The sequence below is a fragment of the Coloeus monedula genome (assembly GCF_965178545.1).
Source record: "Coloeus monedula genome assembly, chromosome: 5".
In the NCBI taxonomy this organism is placed as follows: domain Eukaryota; kingdom Metazoa; phylum Chordata; class Aves; order Passeriformes; family Corvidae; genus Coloeus; species Coloeus monedula.
Genome location: NC_138785.1, coordinates 41,618,157 through 41,644,680, shown reverse-complemented (window position 1 = coordinate 41,644,680; position 26,524 = coordinate 41,618,157). Strand labels below are relative to the sequence as shown.

The 26,524-nt window shown below is 37.2% G+C and overlaps 1 protein-coding gene across 7 annotated transcripts in view; it reads right to left on the bottom strand.

Annotated features, from left to right (window-relative positions):
* The window catches only part of TENM3 (teneurin transmembrane protein 3), a 413,821-nt gene that overhangs the window by 270,197 nt on the left and 117,100 nt on the right, over positions 1-26,524 (bottom strand). The window contains exons 1-2 of one of the 7 annotated variants that reach the window (XM_082282295.1): positions 8,962-8,975; positions 6,761-6,803 (exon numbers count right to left, since the gene is read on the bottom strand). The exons of the other annotated variants lie outside the window; for them this stretch is intronic. The gene's annotated coding sequence lies outside the window, so the exon portion shown is untranslated. Of the gene's footprint in view, positions 1-6,760; positions 6,804-8,961; positions 8,976-26,524 lie in introns of those variants that run through there. 7 annotated transcript variants of the gene reach the window in all.

The following is a 26,524-nucleotide window of genomic DNA, read 5'->3' as shown; positions in this document are numbered from 1 at the left end:
AAAATCCAAATGTATTAAGATGGTCAGTTTAAAGGATCACTTACATGAAGAAACTGCAAAGAAAGCAATAGTCTTGTTAGCTAGCCTGAATACTGGCAGACATTAGCACATGAACAGTAGCTATAGATTCTATTAACCATATCCAGATGAAGTTTTGGCAGACAGACAAGCAGAATTCATGCATCTTAATATTTATATAAATTCAGCATGGTAAAAAACACTCATCTAAGAACCCAAACTGGCCTAGTGTATGTTTTTCATACTTAAAACCACAACCCACATTGATGGCTGAATAAACCTCAGGAACAATTTTGTCCTAACATCTCTAGTCAGTATCACTAAGCTCATCCATTTAACACGGCAAACTTATGTTTTGAAAAGTGCACCAGGGGTGTGCTTCACTTTTGGACACACACAGACTGAATCATAAAGAAGTGAACGACAGGATCCTTCTTATACCGCTTACGTGGCACTAAAATGGTGCTTTGTGAGAATTTGATTATGAAAGTGTTTAAAAAATATATCTCTGACTTCCAAGAAATGTGCTCTGGCTGACTACCACACTGGACATCTTTGGGCGGGTCTCTGTCAGCCTTCTTTATTAAAACTGCTCTTTCTTGCCTAACAAAGTTTTAGTCACATGTGGCACTTGTAGCAGACTTCTCCATATCCATATCATACCTGGATGACTTCCAGAAGTACTGGGACTCCAGGAGTCTCAAAAGTTCTTTGTGAAATGAGATACCTGGGTTCAAATAATTTTGGAAATAGAGGGGTTTAATACATACATGTATTAGATATATGTATCTATGTGTCAATCACCTGTGGTAATTTTTGAGGGATGATAAAAGACATAATCAGAGAGGGCACTTCCCTCTAATTTTGCAAGGAAGCGTAGATATGCTTGGAGCACTCAGATCCAAAGGAAAAAGCCCTTTATTATGAATGTAAATGTTCAGGTGTCACCTTACAGCCCTGGGTACAAGTTCCTTCCTGGATATTACTGCTGCAGCACCTTCTCGGCTACATGAGTGATGCTGATGGCTCAGCCTTTTGTGAATATCAGTGTAAGACATCTGTACAGGCAGTATATTGATACACTGTTAGGAAGTGCAGGCACCTAACCAGAGGCTTTTGATTCCACCCAATGACAGTGTCCACAAGTCAGATGCAGGACTGAAACTGGATCTCACTTTTGTCCAAACTCATACGTAATACATATTTAATTATTAGATATAATTTGAAAAAGCAAAACTACATTTTCACCTCTGAAGATACTTCTCACCTGCTGAAGTTACCATGTGCTTTTGAAATCCAGGGGCTCTCTCAACTTGCAGACATTTAACAAAAAAACCCATAACATACAATATACAATGCCAATTTTGAAACCTTACAAAAAACAGCTTTAAAGCTTGAATCAATAGAACTCTCTTTAGCTGGTTTTTACTACAGTCATAATACTAGGTGGAAAACCTGCAAATGCACCTACCTTCAACAGCTGTGCTGCTTTTCACATTCCATATGTATTATTCTTTGAAAGCACACAAGGTGTTTATGCAGTTTGTACAGGTGACAAATATTGGAGGCAAAATTCTCTCACTCCTTTCACCAGTGCAAAAAACTAAAGAAAAGCCTTGCAAAGCCTGCCCTTGTTCACCAACTGTAAGAGGAGAGCTGTGTGGCAAAGGTCTGCAAGGGATCTTGCACCTTCCGGGGGGATTCGGAGCAGAGCCCTGCAGGGGGGCAGAGAAGAGCCTTTCTGAGGGAAGCCAGAGGCACTAAAACATGAAACATGAAGCATTTCTCTACTTGAAACGTAGAAAGGCACAACTATTACTGTACATAAGGTGTGTGACAAATCTGCAGACTATGATCTGGTCTCTGGGGAAGAATCCTCTCTGTTACCTTGTTCCTGTTTCCTACATACCCGCTTTGCATGAGTTGCCATGAATTTCAGCCTAAACACCTTCCTGACCAAGCTTTTAAGGGGTTAATTTTAAACATGGATCTTTTCTGTAGAGGGTTCAATTCCACATTCTCCCTCCTAGGATGCTGAGTATATGCCAAGCATTTATCCATTTGTTTCAGAAGTGTCATATCAGGAATAAATCAATGTGTTAAGAATTGCCTGATAACGTTGTTGTGGGATTAATCTTACAGAACAGATCATCAGCACGACTACCTTTGGCATTCTGTGTGCACAATGTTCCATTTTAAGCATGAAAAGCCTTCTAATGCCAAAGTAGAAGAGCCATATATTGAATGATCTGCCACCATTCAATATTTAATCCTGCAATTGAAGCCACTAAAGGGATACAGAAAAGTAACAAGATGAATGAATTGTGACCTTAAACTTGCAAAAAGACAACCCAAACAATTTATCTTTCTGGCTTGTAGTGCATCCTGTGGCCAATACTCCTATCACTTCTCTACAGTTTGGGATCTCTAGATTGATCAATGCCACATTAGCAAAGTACCTGAGAAGACAGCTTAGCAATTCAGACAATCCGCTGCATATGCTTTAAGAATATTCTGTGTCAATTTGGCTTATCTGTAGCTGAAAGTAAAGGCTTCTTAATAAAAAATCAATTCCATTTTTAAAACAACATTTCTAAACAACAGTGGCAAGGTGACTAGAAATAAAGCTTTTGCTAATCAACAAAACTCAAATAAAATACTCTGAAAAGCTGGTCAGCCCAAAAAACTCATCAGATTGATGCACTTTTAAGACTTGCTAAGAGATTATTTTACAATTTATTTTTCAAAATAAATGTATTTTTTTCCTTGCAAAAGAAAAAAAATCAATATAGTAAGCACATAGTGATACCAAGACTGATGGAGCTGAGGGCCTTTAAGACCTCAGAGACCACCCCAATCTTTTGCTCATGCCCTCTGTCACAACTAAAGAATTTTCGAAGGTATGTGCTAAGGTTGATGTGGTAGTGCCAGCTAAACTCATAAACTAGCAAACAGTGCATGGCAGCGTGGTGGGAGACACACAGAGTACAGTTGACAATGAATATCACCAATTTACCTGCTAGAGCAAATCTCCCAAATCTCAAGGGAAAACAGAGCCATGGCTTGACTTCAAGGACAATTTTCTGTCCATTTATTACATGGTATCTAATTGGACTTTGTAAATTAGCATCCCTACTTAGGGACAATGCTTTTCTTGACTGAGACTATTGCTCTTTATTTATAAGGTGTCAGTAGTATTTATCAGCATGTGTAAGATACAAATTCCAACCAGTCTCATCAAGGAAATATTCTAAGATCTCTTAACATTAAACTAGTCATAAAAAGTCTGGTGTTTGGACTTTACTGCAGGTATCCCATCCTCTCTGTCTTTGTAGATTAACTGAAATAATTTCTAAATACCTGCAAAAAATATATCTTAATCAGTGCTTCTAAATTTGTGATCTTACAATACTATTTTTTCTCTCATACTAATTCCTGTGCATTGAACTAATTAAATTTTTTATCTAAAACTGATGTGGTAGTAGAATAGGTAAGCTGAGTGGTCCAGTGGTGGCTGCACTTGACTGATTAAGATGAAAACTTTATTTCTTTTTCATGAATGTATTTCATTTCTGCCCAGTTACAGATCAGTGAGTCAGAAATGAACAGAATTAAGCATGCCTAAATAAAAACAGAATGTTATTAAAAATGACAAAACAACTTATTTGGTTTACAGTATTGTGTTACTGCAACATAAATAAGAAGGGACCAAATTATGTTATTCAGTGTATATTGATCACTCCCACAAGAGACAATGAGAGTGGTATATGTAGATGTATCCAGGTGTAACATCCTAGCTTGTTAAAGCTAACTCTTAATGAATGCACAAGTGCTTTGTTATTTGTACTACTAATCTGTAAGTGATACAACAAACTGGAGAAAAAATTAGTTTCTTAAAGAAATGTATATTCTATTTCTATAAAATTTTTCCATAATATCAGCTCTCTAAGGGGCACAGTTAAGCAACATCAAGATAGGAACATGATCTAAAGTCAACTAAATTAGTGAAAGTCTACTGAATAAGGTGAGATTAATTTACAACGCTCACAAAATACATATCATATATACTTTCTGTTTATTAGGACAGTACTTTTAAAGTAGCAAAGCTACTGAAGCAAAGAATAACTTCAGTCAAAGTAAAGTACTGTCCTTTTTTATGTTGTTCCCCCCCCCCCACCCTGCTGAATGTATCTACGTTCAGGAGCAGTCATTCGCTATTTCCATCCTTTTATTTTTGTCTGTCCAAGAATTACCTGGGCAAGCTAATCTGTGATCAGCCAGCAGTTTCTCTTATAGTTCACTCTCTACTGTACATGTCCAGTTTTCCATTTTAATATGCATTAAAATTATTCATTTAATTCAAATACAAAAAAATTATTAACTGTTGCTTTCTTTATGAGGCTCAAACCAAATATTTACCTCAAGTTAAAAATTACTTCAAGTTCACAAAAGATTGAGTTCCTTAACTGTGCTACCACGTTTCTATTTGGCTTTGGGGATAGGTAGTATGAGACACATGCCTGTAGGGGGAATCTCCTCTAAAGTGATGTTTGTTCCAACAGTGCTAAAAATCTATTTTAAAAATGCTGGCTCGTAAATTTCAGTCACAAAGAAAAAAAGTTTGTTAAGTTTTGAACACAAAGAAAAAATACATTAATGAGTAATGATCTCTTTTACAGTTTTGTTTTTTCATTTGGATGTTTGTAAAGCCAATTATAATTTTAGAAACTGTGGAAACCCAAAGAGATTTAATGTGAGTTTAAAAAAAATAGATTAAATTATTTTATTTTGAAGATGCGTATTTAAACTTTTTATTAATTGTTCTTCATTATTTTTAATGCTGGATTTGTTGCCTTTACAAAGAATAAAATCTCTCTCTTATATCTGCCAGTGCTATAAATTCCTCCTGGATGTAAATCAGATCTGTTCTTTCTGGTGAATTCAGTCTCAGCTGCATCAGTGCAACACCACTGAGAACACCTTTGGGAAAGCAATGAAGAGAGGAGTTTAAATATTTACTTAAAGCTACCTAATTTTGTTAATTTATAAGCAAGACCAGGGCAGACCAATACACAATTCAGTAATCCAAAGCTGTGTTAACTTCGCAAGACAAAAGGATTTATAAATCAGCACTTCCATTACTAATCTGAACTGTAAGCTCATATAAAGCTCCCTGCAGTTGAGTCAGAAACAGTCATTTCCACAGAGCCCCTTTTCACACTGGAGCTACACATCAAACCTCCACCAGAAAGCCTAAGCCTATTCAGGGGAATCTTGAACACGTCTCACCAGCAGGACTTGTTTGCTTGCCTTACCTACAGAAAAGGATATATCATTTTTTATGTGAGGAACCAGTTCTGCTCAATGGTGATACTTATCAGGTTTGGTCTACCATTTTTCAGATATGAAAAGCTTTCACAGTGCTCTCAGCCTCCATGGAGCCTGACTGCTGCTGAACAGATGAAAAATAATTCATACTATCATATCCTGATTCTCAAACCAGCATAAAGTCTGCGAGTGCCCCAAAATCATTACCTCAGCTTTTTTTAATAATGGAGCATTGGTGATTTCACAGAAATAAAAGCAGTATCAAAACATGTGAAAATCTGCACAGCATTGTTGCCTAACTTAGGGACACAGAGCAAGAGAGTGACTGCACCAGCTGGAGTTGGAAAACTCAGTCATATCAGGATTAACTTCTACCACATTTATTCTACCACACTACCACATATTTTCAGCTGTACAGATATTGCTCGACTGATTTTCACAAACCTAAAAAGCCCATTTATTTCACTTCTTCTGTAGAAGGATTGTCACATTGCTTCCCAATACCTGTTGGTGCCTCCACAAAGTTTAAGTGGAGTCCTGACAGAAGAGAAGAGAGGAGGCGCTGAGCATAATAAAACTTTCCAGGTTGTAATTTTTTTTTAAACATATGGATAAAGAATGACATGAAACTCTATTTAAAGGCAGGCCCTCATGCCTCTAGTTTTGGGGTGTCTTTATGTTACATATCTAAACAAATATATTAGGTTTTTTTAAAATACAGCACTATACTGGTTTTGTATCTGACCAGTAAATATCGCAAAGATCCAAATTCACTACTGCACTACTCCAGCTTGTGAAAGTAGTACTACTGAAAATAGTAATAGTAAATATTCTGTAATTCTGTGTCATAAGTCTTAAATATGGAACAGAAGATATGGACTGATATTTAAATAGATATAAATCTGTATGCATGTATAAGACTGCATTATGCTTTGATTTTCCAGAAGTGGACATGGAGGGAATAAAGAAGCAAGTATCAAAATGCAGCATTTCTATGCACTTTTTACTGTATTTATTCAGGGAACCAGAAGACAAAGTTTTATTTCTCTTAGCCAAGAAATGCTGAAGAAGTACTACAGTTTCTTCATCATATTTTTCTAGATTTGTGGAGCAGTTGGCCTTTGGGAAATTTAAAAACTTTCAAAAACCTATACTAACATATTACAAAGGCACAATAATATCTTTCATGAATTTGAAGGGAAAGAACTGACACATGCACACACTACAAGCTGAGATAGACATTAAAAAAGACTGATACTGGTAGTAAGTTGAAACAATATCAGTAGCTTAAAATGTGTATAAACAGGAAAATATCATGTCATTATACTATTAATTATCATTATTTTGAGGAGGGCATGATGTTAACATGCTCAAAACATGTTTCAGCTCAGAACTAAAATGTGGAACTTTTTACCTGGTTACGAAAGAAAAACCAACAATAAATACTCAGAGGATTCCTTGGAGAAAAAAAGAAGGAAAAAAAAGAGAAAAAAAAGAAGCTTAAAAGCTTTGGCTTTCTTAAAAAACATGCTTCTGTTAATTTCTATTATTTACACGTATCAGTGACTCAACAGCATCACACAGATAAAGCCCACAGGAAATGTAGCAGTTAATAAATTATTAAGCCAGTCTCCTTTAAAACATCAGCACTGGGCAGTACAAAGGCCTGGAATGCCACGTCAGATGCAAAAAGATCTGCAAATCTGAAAGAGTTATCGGAGCTGGGGAACAGCTGCCTCTGCAGATCCCAAGGCCCACCTGGGATCCACTTACTACAGCCTGTCATTCTCACCGAGTTTAATGCTTATGCAGTCAATGAAACATTAGATGAAGCTAAAGGATACATCCCCAAAGAATCTGACTTATGCTTTGGGAAATGACCTTTAAACAGTCACCTTCTGATAGAAAATTAACTACAGCTCCCTGCATCTGCAGAAATACCTTGATGTTTGTGATTTGTTCCTAATGATACACATGCACTATGCTGGTACTCTTTCTGCTGAACTAACATATGCATACATATTTGTTTTTTCTTTGAATTTCATATTTTCACACTTCAGCACATCAGGTATTAGTTGCTAAAGTGACTAATTTAAAATTATAGCAGTCAGTGATTTTTCAGTGACAAGTGAAAACCTAGAAACTTATTTGGGTTGTTGGCTTGTTTTAAAAATCAAATTTGCATTGCCTGTGGAAGCATTTTCTTAACTCTTTTATTAGTAGAGCAACCAAACCCATTCTCCTATTTTATTAAAGGAACAATAGCCTGGGTTTGATGGCTACTATCATGAGGAACATGATAAAAAACCATGATTCTTTTTATTATCTTGATACAGAAAATTTTTTTATTAGGAACAGACCAAAATAAAAGCTATGTGTATGACATGGAAAGAAGGATATATTTGTGAAAAGACATGGGAAGAAATGGCAAAAAAAGGTAAATAAGCTAGAAACATACTTTAAAGCAGAATGAGTGAAAATCAAATAACATTGTATTTGCAACAGACCTGACTCTTGCCTATTGGATGCCTAACGTTACGTGATGGGAAAAAAATTATTGATTATAATACTGGCATTTCAGAGAGAACTCACTCAAAACTAAAGACCTGAAAAGTCATTGGCCACACCACAGCCACAAAAACCCCACCAAACTAAAGCAAGTCTAGCACTTCCCCCAAACTGTTCTTTCTTAGCTCGGACATGATGCACAGGGTTCCAAATTTCTATTGCTTAGCAATTACTACCAGAGCAGAAAGAAGCATGTCACATGCTGAAGGTGCAGCAGCACCAGCACATGTACTTGTGTAGGTGAAGATCCATGTCCAGCCCCAAATCACCCGCTTATAAGGAAATGGCTGCAATAACATTTCCAACAATGTTTAGTACCTTACATATCACAGGTGGTAGAAACCAAGTCAATTTATATTTATTTAATAACTTTTCTACACAGATGTTAAAGTTCTATATTGGTCTCCCATTTTTTACAGAACACTACAACAATTCTATCACTCATAAAACTACATTTAATTCTATTTGGAGGGCTGTCTACATTACAAATAGCATATGAAAGACAGTAGACCACACCTTCAAACCACTACAAGTTTTAAGAGTTCAAGCTAAAGGCTTTCTTTGAAGTAATCCCTGCCCGAATTACAGTACATGTGAACACAATATGAAATTTTGTCAGGAAAAAAAAATACTACCAGTACACTAAAAATGATAGCAAAGTCACATAAATATGTTTTAGCTCTACATCCCTGAATGCTGAAGAAATCACCAAATTTCTAAGCTTTAAAATAGCACACAATACTATAATCTAGACTGTTCATGGAGGGGAGAAAACCCACACACATTTGACTACAGCACAGTGTCTGTATTATTACCATGTTCTGTGCCATGCACAGTATCTGTGGCCCCTACAATATGTACTGTGAACTAGGAAAAAAAGGCAAATACACACACTATTCTCATTATTTAGGAAATAACCAAGTATAAGAAGAGTTATATTGGACACTATGATTTTTGTTCATTTTTTGCTATTTTCAGTCTTTGGAACAACTACACCTCAATAATATTTTTGCTGCAAAATATACATGCTCCCTTCAGTATCAGTACCTTTAACTTTTTCTTTGCTCCACAGCTTTCTCTGTTTTGTTGTCAGTGGTGGTTGCTGTAAGGGAGAAGGGTTGTGGTTGATTTCTTTGGTTTTGCTACACTATCTTAACAACAGATTTATTCAACTCCTCTAGTGTAATTTCTGAACATCACATTTTCCCAACCAAACTGTGGAGGAACTTTTTGTCCATATAAGGAAAAGAGGACAGTTTACACTAGGAAAATAAAACAAAAAAAGCGTGTTTCTTCTAAACTGACTTAAGATCCTGGTAGTCCAGGCACATAACCAAAATCAGGTATAATGCTTTTTAATGCTTCCTCTACAGTCAACGACACACACAGAGTTAGAAACATTTCACCTAAAATCAGCCTTGGCATCTACATCTGCCCCAAAGTACTTGATCCACATTCTAAAGTTCCTCTCCATTGATTATGAATGCGTAGACTCCATTCAGACAAATCCTTCCTGAGCTAATTTTGCCAAATAAGATTGACATTAACACATGGAGAATTTATGCTTGTGAAATACTTCTGGATGTGTCATCAAAGAAATCACTGATTTTCTTTTATGAAGTAACACAAAACAATATAGCAATAGCTACAAGGAATAAACCCCCACACCAGTTCACATAAATCTAAGGACCAAAAAATCGTTAGTCTATTTTTTGTGGTAGAGATGGAGCACATTAAGACTCCAGTTCATTGCATACTTACAGAAAAGATAAAAATTAATTTAAAAAAAAAAGGGTCGGGGGAGGGGTGGCATCTTCTAACAAGACCTGCTGAAGAACACAGACTTGACAGAGAACAGCAGGGACACAAATCCCACCTATACTGAACCTTTATGTCAAACAGAATACATCCATCTGCTTCAATGCATTTGGAAAGCATTAGTTAAGTATATTAAACAAAAACACCTATCAGAGGTACTGTGCTAATATAGACAAGATCTCAGGGACCTAGAAAAGCAGTACAACTCAGGGATGCTGTGAGAGAATGAGATAGTATTTAAAAAGAGTGGGAAAAAGCAATGGAAAAAACTGCAAGTGGTATCAAACACACATTATCTTTACTGACAACATCTTAAACCTTAAAACCAAAGAAAACACAGACTACACTTACACTAACGTATTCCTCAAGAGAAAGAATAAAGGAGACAGAGAAAACAGTCAGTGCTGCTTTTATTTTCAAGGCAGCTTCACTACTGCTTTAATAGCACTATTTCTTAAAGCAATCAAGAAATGCACAAGATCTATTTGTATATTTATTTGGAACAATATATGGAAACAGATAGATGTAATTTCTCAATATACTGTATTTTCTCAATATACCTCTTCCAGCCTCAAAATGACAAGTAAAGAGCAGTTTATCCTTTTAACAGGCAAGATTATTTGTTACAGAATTGTTTTTTACACATTTTACTGACAGTTTTTGAGATACACTTTCTGTTTCAGAAGCTGAAACCAAGTACACATTGTGGGCTAAATTTGTAGCAGCTTTAAGTGATATTGGGAAAAAAAATGTATTCATTTAACTGCTGAACTTTACATTTTGAGTTCTTAGCTGGGGTTTCTTCAAGTCCCTTATGCACGCTAGACCTAAATTATAAAGCACTGGCCCTGAGGAGCTCAGCTATCCCCCCTGCCTGTACCTCACTCCTAGTTTGATCTTGTCTGCTCTGTGTTATATATCATGGTATTCTCACCCTATGGGCCAAAAGAGACTCATTATCCACCTGAAAAGCAAAAAACACAGCACATATCTAAATCTCAAACTGGTATTTGCATGTCCTTATTATTTCAACTGGAGCTATGCAAATTCGTTTCAAGGATATAATTACAGTTTGAGAATTTCCAGAAACTCCCAGCAGATTTGACATTGCATTTCCCCCATTCATGGAACTGAACCAGGCTGGCAAAACAAGAGCCACTTTAAGCCTCTGACCACTTGCAAATTTTTCTTGCAATTTACATCTGCCTCAAAAACTATACTGTACACTTACAACCAAAGCAGTAATTCTCACTTTATGTGTTGTCATCATAAATGACCTCACTGTCCAATTTTCAGTCCAATTATTGTCTACCTCCTAGGTACCAAAACCATCCTGCTGCTGAGGAGCTGTAGCAATGTACCTCAAAACATTGAAGTGATTTTTACTGATTTTTTTTTTTGGGGGGGTGTTAAGTGGATAGATCTCAACTGAAATAGATCACTCCCCATTCTTCTACAGCCAGCACATTTCATCTCGGAACCACATACTAAAATCTTCACATTTATTTTCACATGTGCTTTCCACCTGTCTCTGTACCACTTGACAAGAAATCCTTACCTCCGTAGCTGAAAAATACAATACTTTTAACTTCATATATACTTGCTTTTCCTATGACAAACACCTGGCCCAATTAGTAAACCAGAATTTACATTTCTGCTATGCATCTGAAGAAGGGCCATACATCACCTGCTTTGTAGAAATGCTGATGAATTGTGACACATTAAAAAAAAAAAATTAGAAACGCTTCAAAACTCACAGATAAAAGGTATGAAACAGAAAAGCTCTGTTTGTCACTATGGAAATTTGGGAAGACGATTTATAAAGCTACAGCAATCTAAAAGATGAAACTCATGAAACATGCCAGCTCTTACATGTTACTCTTACAGTAACATAAGAAGGGGAGAGGAATGGCAATGCAAGGCCAAAGTAGAGGATCACACCATTTCAAGGGCTTTCCACTTGCTGTAAGATTGTTAAAGGATCCTATCCATCAAAGGTAGGCATCAGCCAAGGCACTACAGAGCCACAAGATGTTCCAGCACTATTTTCCTGTACATGGGATACAAAAGCAATGGCAGAGAAACCTTTCTGAGGGAATCAGTCTCCCCCTGAAATCATGAGACCTGACAGGTCTGATAAAAGCAGAGTCCTAGTGCTCATGCCAAAAGAGACCACGGGGAAATGAAGGCATTTCCTCACTTTGAAGTTTTTGTAAGGTTTCCAGGAGGCATATGAATGCTATAGAGTTATTATAATGTCTTTTCAGGGCATATATTCTATACTATTGCATAGTAACATGAAAGAATCAAAACCATGCAGATTCTTTATGCTGGAAGAAGAGCTCAGGTACAATTACAATATGGTACGTAGAATATAAGGTGCATGTTCTACAATTATGTTGATTATATTGAATAACAAAGTGCACGTAATTCTTAATGGGTGACAAGGAGATAGATTGTGGCCTCTGCACCTTAATTCCGATCTTCAAAATTACCTTGGACACATTTTTAAGGATATTACAGCTATGATCCAGCTACTGAGTCTGAGTTCATGTCTTATGTAAGTTAATTTTTTATACATGACTAACAACTATAGCATCATATAATATTGTTGATTAATTGCATGCAAAGTTAGTATTCCAATTCTTAATCAGAAAGAGAATTGTCAGCTTTCTCATCTTACAAACATGCCTGAGTTTCTTCCTTTTCTCAAGGACTGTGCGTGCTTAAAACTACTCCTGCCCCAGTTTTGAATCCATTCACATCTTCAAGCACAAATATCAGCCCCCATTTTGTCAATGGTCCAAACCACTCAGCAGCATTTCCAATTAATTCTCTCTCTTCCTTTGTTCATGCCCTGTTTTCTCAGCACTCATCTCATTGCTCCTGCCTCAGTACAGTATTTCTGAGTAGTGGTTGGCTTGAAAAAGCACTGGAAAGAGATTGTATTGGGGTGAAGACAGCATGATTGTAGTATAGGTAGCAATTCCTGCTCTAGCACGTTCTCTGCCTTCACTTTTGTTTGTGTTTCTCCCTGCAAGGAAGGAAGTGGGAGGAAAGTTACTGATTTTACCTAACTGTACACTGATGCTCATTTGCTACAGTGCAAATACACGTAGCAGCATTTGTATATTTGACAGTAGAATCCTGTAAAAAAAAAAAAGATTTGCTGGTCTGGGATTATTTTTTTCTCATGTTAATATAGAAGTTTGGGCTGGAATCTGAAATACAGCACTTGGATGCCAAGCAACCTGGCAAATTCTCAAACCAGCAGGTGTTTGAGAAAATAAAAAAATTATCACAACAAGTCTCAACAGTCCAGCTTGCAAAAGTATTAAAAATAACAGATATACATTGTTATTAAACACTATTTTAAGAGCAGCTTACCAAGACAGGTGAAATATGCTAGACATTTTACTTTTGTCAGCTTTCAAAATGTGACTTTTTTTTTTTACACATTGTTTATAGAAATCTGTAGGGGTAAGATTGACAGGAATGAACAAGACAGTGAGAAGGATTATCCATTCTTAATAAAACACTAACCTGGTCTGAAAACCTCTGGGAGATAGATTTCACAGTCTTCCCAAGACATCTCAAACAGTGCTTAGCTACCCTAATGCCCAAGCAACATCTCTCTTGCAACAATTAGCACATTATTTCTTGACCTGCTGACAAAATGACCCACAATGTTGTTCCCTGCCCCTTACCATTAGCCTTGTAGGTTCCAGGAAAAGCACAAGATCTTTCCACCAATTTCCTTTCTTTAGAAAAAGTCCAGCATTTAGGCCATTGTTTCTTCAGAGGAAATACTCTGCACTTTTGATTTAAGCTTATTCTATTTCTTTTCTAATGTCTTGGGTCCAAAACTTTATTGGCTTGTGAATCCCAGTGGCACTCTAGGTTAGGCCTTACAAGTGCTGAGAGATGCAGAGGGAATTGCTTTATGATTATTTCATATGACACTCAGGCTTGCATCCCAACAGATTTTTTTTCTTTTCCTTCACAAAATGATTACTGTGTGGATTCACAGCCTATGAACAGTCCCTTGCAGTACTTGGTTCCTTTCCTAAAGAACATTTGCCAGTCAAATGGTTCTCCCATCCTGAAGGTATGAATTAATTATTGCTACTTTAAAATTGCACCTGTACTTTCTCTTATTGGAGTTTATTAACTACAGTTTTATGCTCACAAGCCCAGTATGTGAAGATTGTAATGCTATTCCCTTCCAGCCAAGTGTTTGTGGCTCCTCCTAGCCTGGCACTGCTAGCAAAAGTTAATAAAACTACTCCAAACATTCAAAGACGTTCACGAAAATACTGACGAGGAGTGGAACCCACATCTCCAAAAAACCTTAGCCCTTGGCTCTTAAGTTGATCACCCTTCCTCTGCATATGCAACAGTCTGTAATTTTGCTGTTCCTATATTTGCAGTGTAACACAACGTGTAATGGAAGTGAAAGGCAATGTGCATTTGAAAATTCCCAAATTTATCACTCCATTTGCTAAGACACAAAACAAAACATTCACTCGTGTTACATAAAAGGCTGTTCTGACTAGTGTGTCTGAAAATCCTCATCATTGAATCATTTAGGTTGGAAAAGACCTTTAAGATCGTAAGAGTCCAATCGTGATGCTGTGGCTGCTTCTGCTTTTACTACGTGGAATACTTAAATTGATTTAAATGTTATATGAAGACAAATTTATGAGAAGGTTGGTTTGCCTCCAAGGCTGTAATTTCAAAAAAGTTTGTGATGTTAATAAAGGTGCAATTGATAATGGAACACCAATTAAAATCAGTAAATAGGCAAGGGTTGGAATCACACTTCCTTTCATGTAATGGAAGCAGGTAACTTCTGTTTTCACTGTTTGGTGACATTAATGCAGTAATACTGAGTAACTGCTGACAATTAGCCAGAAGATGGAGCAGAGGTCTTGTAAGAAAATCACTCCCTGGTGGCAAAATATTGAAAATTCAATTACACTCTGTTTATTACAGGCCTACATTAGGAACTGCATTCATAATAAAGACCTTGATAATATATAAATTAATCACAGCACGGGGGAGTGCTTTGCTAACTTTTTTACTGCTACATGCATTCTTCAATATTGAGTTTTTAATATATCCAGACATATCAAAATGCTTTCTATAAAGCTTTTCAACTAAAATTCCTTAAATACGGTAGTATGATACGTGAATAATGTTCAAAAAGACAAAATAACCCTATCACAGGTCTTTGAATAGAACAAGGTATAGATACTAATTTTTAAATACCCTTCAGGAATTCTCCAGATTTTAGAATTCGTGTTTGTGTTTCTATGAAGTATGCTATCATGCAAACATCATGAAAGTCACATAGGCTAAAGAATTGAATAGTTTTCTGCATATATTCACATTTACATATAAGAATACTCACTTTCCGCCTGAGAAAAGCCAGGAACATGAAGGCATGCATATCCAATTTCTGCAGATACTGCAGATCAGTTTGAAGTGATTGAATAATCTAGTTCCTACTATTCAAGCTATAGCAATTACACAAAATGCTCCCAAGAAGAGTAGGTAGTTATAAATTCATGCTATGACAATGTGTATTGGATACTGTTGAATAATTTAGTTTCTGAATGAATTTAGTCAGCAGTTTGTTTAGACTTTTAATAGTCTATTGCCTACTTTAAAGACTTCTAGCTGCAAGTTCTTCAGCACAAAGGCTTTAAACTGATGTATTTCAAATCTATCTATATGCTTACTGATTTTAATTGCATTTTGCCAGGGAAAGCAGTAAGACCTGAAGTGGAATAAAAAAGTCCATTGTCCTCACATTTAATTTAGTTGTATATGTTACTTAGAAAATGCAAACTCTAGGAAAAAAGTACTAAGCACATGCACAGTATTCCACGGTTAGCTGTCTCCAATTTTGTTTGAGAGAGATTTGTAAGGAATCCTAGTGTCAGAGTTTCATTATCAGATACTGAAGATGTGAAACTAGCTCCTGCCTGGCTAGGTTCTGTGTTGCAGAAACTCTGTTTGGATCCAAACATTTCAAATCTCACATGGAAAATCCATCCACTTTAGGGAAGAGGTCTCATGATTTCTGAAAAGGGATTCCCTGAATCCGCAAGGCACAGTAACTCATGGTGGTGCTCAAGCCACTGACATTCAAGGTAAGCGCAAATGACTGGACCGGACAGAACCTTGGTTCTGAAGAATATGCCCCAAATACAACAGACAATTGCACAGGAGGTAACTGATGACACCTCTGGTATTTGAAATTTTCTGGAACAAGAACCCTGCAGCCTTGTCCAGCTAAGCTTGGACACTCCTATGACAATTAGGAAATAACGCAGAAAGAAGAAATTATGAATTTGGTGTTCAGTGGTAAATGAATCCTTCACACTGCCCACAAAAATCCCTTCAACAGCCACACCTGTCATCATTTAACTACTGTGAAAATACGGAACCCATGGAAATAGAGTTTATATGGTAAGATCTCCTTTGAGGCAGACTCCTTCCTAGCAAAGACGAAATGAATCAATGTCACATCCTTTCAGCTTGATAGTGTGTTGTTTTTCTCTGAAGTAAGGCGTAAAAATGAGATGCAGAACTCTTCGTGGGACAGTCTGAAAAAGTTCAAAACCTAGAAGAAAGACTAGGTAATTTGCTTTCACCCCAATATCACTCCCTTTGTATCTGCAAGTTACTCAGCCTGCCTAGTGCATTTGATGTGAATAGTCACAGCCAGGAAAAAACCACAATCTCCACATGTTCATGGCATCAAGCCACCAAGCTGCATCTTGCTCCATTAAATCAGTCTGATCCATAATATCTGTCTGTTCAGGTGGTACCTGGAAAGGCAGTATACAAACTCCAGCCAAACCTGCAGATGTTAGGAGTGAAGTCTTGAAAGCTGCAATACCTATGCATGCATGATTTCACATCTTCCGCTATCCATATTCACAGGACTGCATTTTTTTTTCCTCTCCCAGTCCTGATTGGTGATGGCTCCAGCCAAGTCTATAATCTAGAACAGTATGAGCTGTTACAGCTTTCATGAGATCCTGGTTGATGCTGCATGCTTTACATGAATTCTGGCAATGTCAATCTGCATAAGGATTTGGTCCCTCCTCGAGCACACTTCCACAACTGATATATTGTAATGCTTAGCTGTCTGGAAAATCCTTTTATTCCTGTGTCCTGTGTTACAGGCCATGCAGTGAAATTGCAAATGGAATACTTCTTGCAGAAGTGAGCCTTGCAAGTTAAAAAGCTGTGCACCAGAGGAGTGTGAAGAATGGAAGCACCAAAATGAGAAGGGCTGATAAGAAATGTATGAATTTATTGACTCTCTTCAAATGTAGACACGTGACAGGCTAAAGTCATCCTACATTTCAGAATGAGGAAATACTATGAACACATGCATTTTCTCTTGAATTCTGCTGTGTCATCATCTACAGCTGCAAAACAAACGAGGCCACTTCTGGCTACAGCCGACTCTGAGGAGGTCCTGGGAAGGTACTGGAGAGAAAATACAGCACAGCAGACATGTTTAGTGTGGTGTCAGAGCAGAGAGCAGAGCAGAGAAAGGCAATGCTCTGACCAGACAGGGCTGCTACCTGTACTGTTAACCCTGGCTTTGCTCTCCTCAGTTTCAACTATCAAATTTAGGGCAGACATTTCCTTACTCTACGACAGACCAACTCATCTGGGGAGAGAGAGCAAACATGAATAAGATGCAATGATACACCTGACCAGCACACGTAATGGCAAGTGTTCCAGTGCCAGCAGCTGCTTCAGCTGTCCCAGTACTACATGGCTGGTAGGAAGCAAGCCATGTTGGACCTTCGGTCACCAGCGGAATGCGGAGGCTTTTCCTCTACCTTATTCCACTGCAGGAAAGGAGTAAATCTCCATCCAGCATCCCTGCAAGGCTGAGTGTGCTTCTTCCTGATACCCACCTGTGATTCTGAAAGTGCAAGCATCTGCCTGCATTTCCAAGAATCAGTGGTTGACTATAATGTGGCACTTCCGTTTTGGGCAAGAATGGAATCTGGCTTGTCTACGTGATAACAAACTGTTCCCATGCTTTTGGTGGAACGGGAGAAGAGTGGAGGAAAGGCCACTGCTTCATTTAGATGTGATGAGACCAGTTCAGATAGTTCCAGAAAGTTGATTTTGCCTCCTCTCCCTCATGCTTTGTGCATCCTATAAGAACACATCAAGCAGACTGAGCATGGCAGTATGTGCAGCTCTCCAAAACAGGAGATGGAGACACTTGTGCCCATTTTCCAAAAAAAAAGAAAATTAATCTGTTACTGAATCGATAAAATTTGAAGCCTCAGGTTGAAGAGCCCTGAACAAGAGATAAGAGAAAACGTAAAAATGGTATTGTAGGGGAGTATGAAAAATGTCAGTACTTGATCTAAGAGTACTGATATAATCAAAAATCAAAAGAATCAATTCAGGAAGTTCACAGCAATTTAGCCAAAGCCTGTACAAGAATACCAGCTCAGCTGTACTTTGCTATAATGGGAGGTGGCATGTAACAGGAGAAAGGGCAGAAACACAATCTCTGCTTTTTTACTCCAGTACAAGCAGATAAAAACCACATTTCCAGTAACAGCAATTAGCAGTAGCAATAGACATAACACTTTAGGAACACAGGAAAACATTTGCATTTATTCAGAATGTGTACACACAAGCATCTTAAAATGCTTACAATTTGTGCATCTCATCTGAAATTACCAGAAATTGGCTAGGTTTTTGCATCCACCTTGGTATCTTTAATCATCAAATTTAGAGAGATTAACTGCAGATTTCAGAAACACTTCTAAATTTATGCACGTTAGGCCCTTTGTAAAGTTACTGGAAATGTATCTTGATTTTATATATATTTATTTAGGCACACACACACACACATATACAAAAGATATTCCCAACTGTTTCAACTTATTAAGTTCAAGAAGTTAAAAAAGGCAGAGTTAGTAAATTTGATACAAAATAAACAGTATGATGCTCATTTATAAATAGGAAAACAAAACCAGAAAAATTAAGCAGAGTGCAAATGCAGATACAGCAAATTAGTGACCAAATCAAGATTTCATTGAAGTGTCTCTTACTTCAAAGCAAATGCTTTGAAGGCTTCCCACATGTAAAGTTCAGAAGAAATTGATAAGCAGAATGAAAGACACTAGAACTAGAGTTTAGCTGAGCTAACAGTTGTGCTTTAGTAATTACAAGTGATCAGCACACAGAGTCTAACGGGTCTAACTTGAACTCGCAGCAGAATACTCGGCACCGATTCAGGACAAAATTTAATGGACATAATGAGCCATTATCATCACATCCAGGAGTATGGTACATTTTCTTTGATTATTTCCACAGACTATCTGAAACTCAAGTCTACTTAGCTTGTAAAGTCTGATGAGAGCACAGCCTGAGGTAATACAGATGCAAAAACAACTCATAAAAGATTAGGTCAGCTTGATTTAACAAGGAAAAATAAAGTAGAAACATACTGGAAAAAAGGTTGTGGGTTTTTGGGAAGGGAGGGATTGGGCTTTTTTTGTTGTTTTGTGTTTTTTTTTATTTTTTGTTTGTTTCTTAAGACAAAACAGCATAATCAAACATTTTGCATAAAAACATATTACACTGTCTGGCTTTTTTACAGGTTCTGGGAAGAACCACCATTGCTCCATAAAAGCAAAATCAGACAGCATGATAAAAAACATTAAAAAATAAAAGCCCTTTTGTTATTTGTTTATATGACCGGAAAATATTTCTTCCCATACTTTGTAGTGTACTTACTCTACTTCAAAATCACAAAGATAACTGGATTTTCAAATAATCAAAACTACCACATCACCTAAATGGTTACTTCAAATTCATATTGTAAATCCTGGGGTAACCAGAGTCAGTAGGGAACCAGCTCCCCATGAGACATTGTCTCTTGTATTTACCAAGCATAGATACCTTTATCATTGAAAACAAAAGAGATATCTCTCAGTTCAATTAACTCTCCAGCTTCAACGAAAGTACATTGCAGTAGGATCTTTTTTAAAGGAATAATTTATCAGAATTCTCTTTAATGCTTTTTTCATAACATTGAAATACCTCAGAAAAGAGGATGAAAAATTCAATTGTGTAAAGCTGATCAGAGGAACAGAAATCCATTCTGAATGAAGGTAAGCTGATTAACTTTTTTTATAAAAATCAATGCATTTGATGCTGCAAAGAACAAAGAATTTGTAAGAAAATAAGAAATGAACTTTTTTTTAAAGCAAATTGCTAACTAAAAGTACTCAGACTCTGTTGCCATATTTTCAATATTGTTATAGTAGTTTAAATGTGTTCCCTAAATCCCAGAAGTGCAAAGATGAGTCTCTGAATAAGGAGAATGTTATTAATGTTTGCAAAGTGGACACCAGTGTTTTCTGGGTAAGTTCCATTATAGTTTTATATGATATGTTACATGTGGGAAAAAGGTAAGAACTCACTTATATTTTCAAATATGGATCTGGGCATTTCTAACAACTGAAAATGAATTTTGAAATCTATATACATGTCACAGAGCCATCTAAGCCACACTTGACAAATAATGTCTTGTATCATGGGGACTCCAACATTATTCCAGTTTAAGTAATGTTGAAAAATACCTAACTTTCAAGCGACCAATCTTTATGAACTCCTAACTGCAGCAGCAGACAAAAGAATTATTTTTACCTAGCTGTTTATGAACCCAATTAAAAAGCTGTTACATGCCTACACCTAGATTGTGGTAAAACCCACCTTTTAAAGGCAACAGGTTGTGGTCTGCTTGAGATATGGCCTTGCTGGAAATAAGCATTGCAACTGCTAGAACAGTAAGAAGAGTGCTTTTCCCTGTGGACATGAAAAAGTGTTTCAGTATTGTTCTGCCAGTAGTTACAGGGCTCAGCAACCCATCTTCTGGCAACCTAAAAAACAACAGAGGCATGACACAACTACATAAAGCTGCCTTGGCAGCATGAAGATGGCACAAGGAAATGGCACTGCAGTCAGCCTTGAAAGTATAAACCTCTGCAGCACTGGGAGTATCCTCACCGCCCAGTGAATAAGAAATTTATGGACAAGGAGTTAGGTGAACTCAAGGAAAATACTGAGAAGTAATAAACAACCTGAATTCCTGGGTTTAACCTCTGGCTGACAGGTTGCCAGCAAGCAACACTTAGGTGGGTTAGCCACAAGTCATTCCTTTCCCACCGAGAAGGCAACCACTTTGACTTTGTTTGCTCCCTGTATGAAGTCAAACACTGCTGCATTTTTTATGTCATGGGGATTGTTGCATAGGAATAAAAACAGGCACATGAACTCTCTCTGCTGATTTCTACTCATGGCCTGCTGGCCAGCAGATCCCAAAACATTCTAATAACTTGCATTTTGGGGTAAGACAGAAATACTTACAGGACACTAAAGAGCCTTCAGTCTCAAAAACTCTTACAAATTGCATTCTAGAGTATTACTAGCACTGTATAAATAAAACCAAAGTCTGTTCAGGAACTACCAGATCCTGAAACCTTTAAAATACATTTTCATGTGTATAGGAACTGCCAGTAAATTTAAACAACCAGCACAGCTATTTGATACCTTGGAGCTTTTCCTTTGAAACTAAGAATCTCATAGCTACAGGTTCTTTCCACTCCACAGTATTCTCCTGCCGTATTTTGACAGAGAAAACCTAAATTTTCAGTAGAATATAGAAAGCAAATGCGAAAGAGGGGAGAGTTAGAACCACAAAAATGTGAACCCATTTGTCCATCCATCTATTTCTTCTCTGCAACTTCTACACACCACAGGACAGATATAAATTCAGCAAATGCACTTGCTGAATAATTCTAGGGCAGGGACTTCTGGTAAGATCCCGCATCCTTTTGCAGCTGCAGAAGGAATCAATGAAAGACAGCTGAAGCACAACACAGCTAATCTAATAAGCAAATGTAAGCCTGGAACAATGGACTTTTACACTCGGCCCACTTCTATATCAAGTCTTCCTGTGAATTTAGTCAACATTCTCTATATTAATTTGATTTTTCTGGGAAAGATTTTCAATAGCACTTCTGTGATTTAGAAGCACAAGTCCTATTACAACTCATGAGGATGTGAGCTCTAAATCTCCAGGGCGCTTTTAGAAAAATCTCACTCTACCTGTAAAACGGAAAAACAATTATTGCTTTCTGTCCTCTAACTACACTGATACAAGGACTAAAAGGAATATTCAGCACTGCCCCTGTGTGAACTCCTCACTTTTCCAAGACCCAAGAGGCTAATATAACCTTATCATGACTTCAGGTCAAAAGACTGAGTCTAATGGACCAATGGAAGGAATTAATTTCAGAGCTCAGGACCTTTAATTGAGAACAGATGGTGCCTAGTCCCTATAAATTTAAAGTCTGGGGCCTGTTAACAAAAGCATCTAATCTCATCTCAATTGCCATAAGCAGCCAGGATCCAGCAATATTGAATTTACAAAACAATATAACAATCTCCAAGAACTCTACTGAAAGCAAACAAGCAGCAAAGACAGTTAATGAAAAAGACGTCATATGTTCTCTGCAGCTAAAGTAGTTAAGGGAACGAGCAGCAGAATTCCCCACTGAGTGCAGCTTTTAAGCAATTTTAAATAAATCTCCTTTTAGAGCATACAGCAATCATGCAATGAAGAACTTAGCAGCTTGAACAATTCTAGTTAAATCTACATGGAAGGAGACTGGATACTATCTATTTAACCAAGGCCATTTTCTTTCAAAGTCATTTTGACCCAGTTATCTTGTGAACTTTGAATATTCAAAAGAACTTCAAAGATTATAAACTATCTTGATAAATTCAATATTCATCTTCAACAGCAGGAAGAAAAGACAATTATGAAACCTTCTCAAAGAACTAAATTTTGCCTCAAAGTATCTTAGACTTCTCACTTTTGCTATTTTTCTTCAACCTGCACAGGTGACCAATACAGTTCAGTGAAACCACTGTGAAAAGAAAGTCAAGTTTTGTAGACAAACAAAACAACCCAAATTCTTTAGACTGTCTGCCACAGGTGCAGGCTGAGACTCCATAGCATTAGTCATCAGCACTTACCCAAAGCAATTTATTTGTAACTTTAAAGTAGTTTACAGAAATATTACATTAATAAAACCCCAGCGACGGGGGGGAGGGAGGAAAATCAATCTCTCCAGCATACAGTAATTCAGCAGCAGATATGTAACACCAGAATAAGTTTCCCTTGCCCATGCTCACAATTGCACATGTATTCATTGTGAAAATGCTTCAAAGTTTCTAGGTTGTTTGAAGAAGAAACAACTGGTCCTCAGCCCTGTATGTTTACTCTATAAGAAGACAATGTGTATGACAAGAACCTGAATGAAAAGGCATTGTGAGGATGATTATGTATGCATATATGTGGCTATATACACACACTTATGAAACTATTTCACCATGAGGACAAAAAGCAACCATTAAATAGCCAACTAGAAAAACAGCCTGTGGTTGGTCTTTACTCTGTTGTGGCCTGACAATCCAGAACCAGGGCTTCCCAGGTCAGTAGCTTCTTTTTCTATTGTGAATAGAAATATTTGCTGCACTACTGATGGAATTGCTCACATTTTGTCTCAGATGTACCAAGTCAGCAGCCACAGCAGCCCAGGGAGAGATTCGCCAGCAGCAGTACAGATCTGGCATAGCGGCTGCACAGAATCTTCAAACCAAGAAAACTATTATCTATTATGTATGTTATTACAGCGGATATGAGATATACACACCTACTAAATATTTGCATATTTGTAATTTAATCTATAATTAATTTACATTGTTCACTTTTCCTAACTTGATGCTGTGAGTTCATAACTGTAAAATCTAAAAAAAGAAAAAAGAAACAAAAACTGAAGGAAGATATTGAGAAGAATTTCGCAGATTTCCATGTACTATACAGAAACCTGGACTAAACTACAATGGTCACAGCAGGTATCAAAGACCTTTCCACTGAAAGGTTTTTAAGGTGGAATAAAAATCCCCCCAACAATTATTATTCCTGGTTTCAGTGAGCTAAAACCACATTTCTTCTTCTGTACAACATACAGATGAAAACAATAGATAGCTGAACACAAACCTGATAGAATTTAGGAAGAAAATGGTATACTGAATGAGGGGAAGAGTGTGGAATAAAAATGAAACCCACAGCTTCTTAACAAACATTTCTTTTCCTGAGATTTGAGACTTCATCCTCTTCTTACCTTAAATCAAGAAAAAACCCCTTAAATTTTACCAACATATCAGGCAGTATATTATAAAGACCCAAAAAAGTTCTGATCAGTTCAATCCACATATTAATAATTGTAAAAGGAATTAATTTTCAAATCTGGCTTGAAACTTAATTTTACATTGAATTCTCATCTGAATCAGAGAAAAAAAAGCTTTATCCAAAAAACATCAAAGTAAGTTTTACATGGCTTTAATAAGAATTAAAGAACTGTCTATTCCAAAAGCCTTTGCAGCACTTTGTAAAAAAAAAAATCATCTTGACAAATTTTCTCCAGCTGTTATTTGACCAGCATACAAAGACTGTCACCTGTAATTGTTATTGATACTCTTGCAATTGCACAGCTTATATTTACTTTAAAGTTGAAATAATTATTAGATTATTTCTCAATATGACATAATTAGACAAGGAAATGCAATTAAAATCTTATTACAAATCTAAATTAGATTAAGCTTAAAAAACACCTTTAAAACCACTGAATATTAATAATCCTACTTTTTATATTGAGTAACTACTATTTAGACTATATCTCTGCCATTCATTTGGTTTTAGCTGACCAATATATAAATATATGCATGTATATACACCCCCTACCCCAGTATCGACATACCTATGCAGGACACTAGGAAAGTAGTAGCTGAGAAACTTGCTTTCTAATGATAACCAAATAATCTTACAGCTTTGACAGATTTTTTTTCCTCCTTTTTATTCCAGTAATAATTACGTCGATAAGCCTGATTCAGCAAATTCGTTACTCTCTAATTCATTAATTAAAACAATTTACTGCTACCACCATAATTTTTCAAGGACATCAAAACCATTCCAAATCAAAACAGCAAAGATCATCAGTTCACAGATGTGCAAAGCATACTGCACTCTTACAGCAACCTCACATTTAAATCCTTGCACAAGTACATCCAGAAGAACCCCAATTGCTTAGGGCAACTGAAGAGCAATATTTTTATACCAAACCTAAAATGAGGAGAAAAAAGTCTATGAAAAGTTAACCATTTCCAATTAGAAGAGAAAACCAATATAAAAATTCAATATTAAATTGCAGAGCAACATTTTTATAGCCTTAATTTTCTCAACATGCTTCCTTGCTGACTAATTTTTGGGTTGAATAAGACACTTGACTCTCAAAAAACAAAACCGGAAAGGAAGCGAAGAATTTCTGTTGTGCACCCTGTTCCTCAAGGACCGACAGCAACTACACCAGCACTTAAAACTTGTTTTGGAAATCACGTCAGATGATTAAATATCCGCACGGTCCCCAGGAATCTTTCACTGAGTTACTCTTGGAATGCCATTGGCTGAGCTAACGTGTACTTTTTGCTATTCGCACCGCTTGCCTCTGGTCCTATTTGCCATTTGTGGCCTTTGTAACAGCAGCAGTATCTAGAGAGAACACACTGGGTGCAGCAGGCTGAGCTCTCCCAGTCTCTTCTAGTGTCATGTAATTCAAACTTCTGATCATGCTTGTTAACCTTTCTCTAGGCCTCCAAATGGCTGGCATTTGTCTCAGAGTGTAGTCCCAAAGCAGTCATGGAGACACACCACTCCTGTCTTAGCACTGCACTGAATGCAGCAGCAGGATTATTTCAGCAGCAGTATATATGTATACAAAGACACATTATACATTCGTGGAAGAAACCCCCACATACTACAGCAAACACCACTGCCCAATAACCAGTGTGACCTTGAGGTGATGCCTACCCAGGAGGAAACAGAAATGTTTCCCAGACATGCAGGATCAGGGATGGGGAAGCCAAAGCTCAGTGCTGGTTGAGAAGCCCTTGCACTGCAGAGGAGACATGGGCTGCTGAGCATCGTTTTGCAAGCTGGACATACACAAGTTCAGGGGCCCAGACTTGCAGCATCCACTAGTGCTGGCAGAGCCATCCAAAGTCTTTGGAAGGCCACTGTCTGACTCCTTGGAATGTAATGGTAATGGGGGGAAGCTCCTGATGACTAGAATACAAAAGGTCATGTCATCTTCAAGGTGGGCAAGGAATATATGAGGAAGCAGAGACAGTCAGCCTCATCCCAGGCTCCCAGGGAAGATGATGGAACAAATATTGCTGGAAGTATCCTTCATATGCCGGGATAGGTCTCCAGGAAAAGAAAGTGAATGAGAACAGCTAACATGTATTTACCAAAGGCAAATCATAACTAAACAACCTGACTGCTAATTGTCACAGCAGACAAAGGGAAAGCAGCAGAGAGTGCTTTCCTTGACTTCAGCAAGGTTTCCAATGCAGTTTCCCATAGTATCCTGCTAGCCAAGCTGGAGAGAGATGGACTGAATGGTTGAGCTGCATTTTCTACAAAATGCAAGGAACATTTTGTAGAAAACTGGTTGTATGAAGGGGCTGTAAGATTAGTGTTTTTTAGTGCAAAGAGCAACTGTTGCTCAACAGTAATGGCATTCGTCAGGAGATGATGTTGGGATGATGTTGTTTCATGTCTGTACTACATTTAACATCTTGAGAATGAATAAGATGGAAT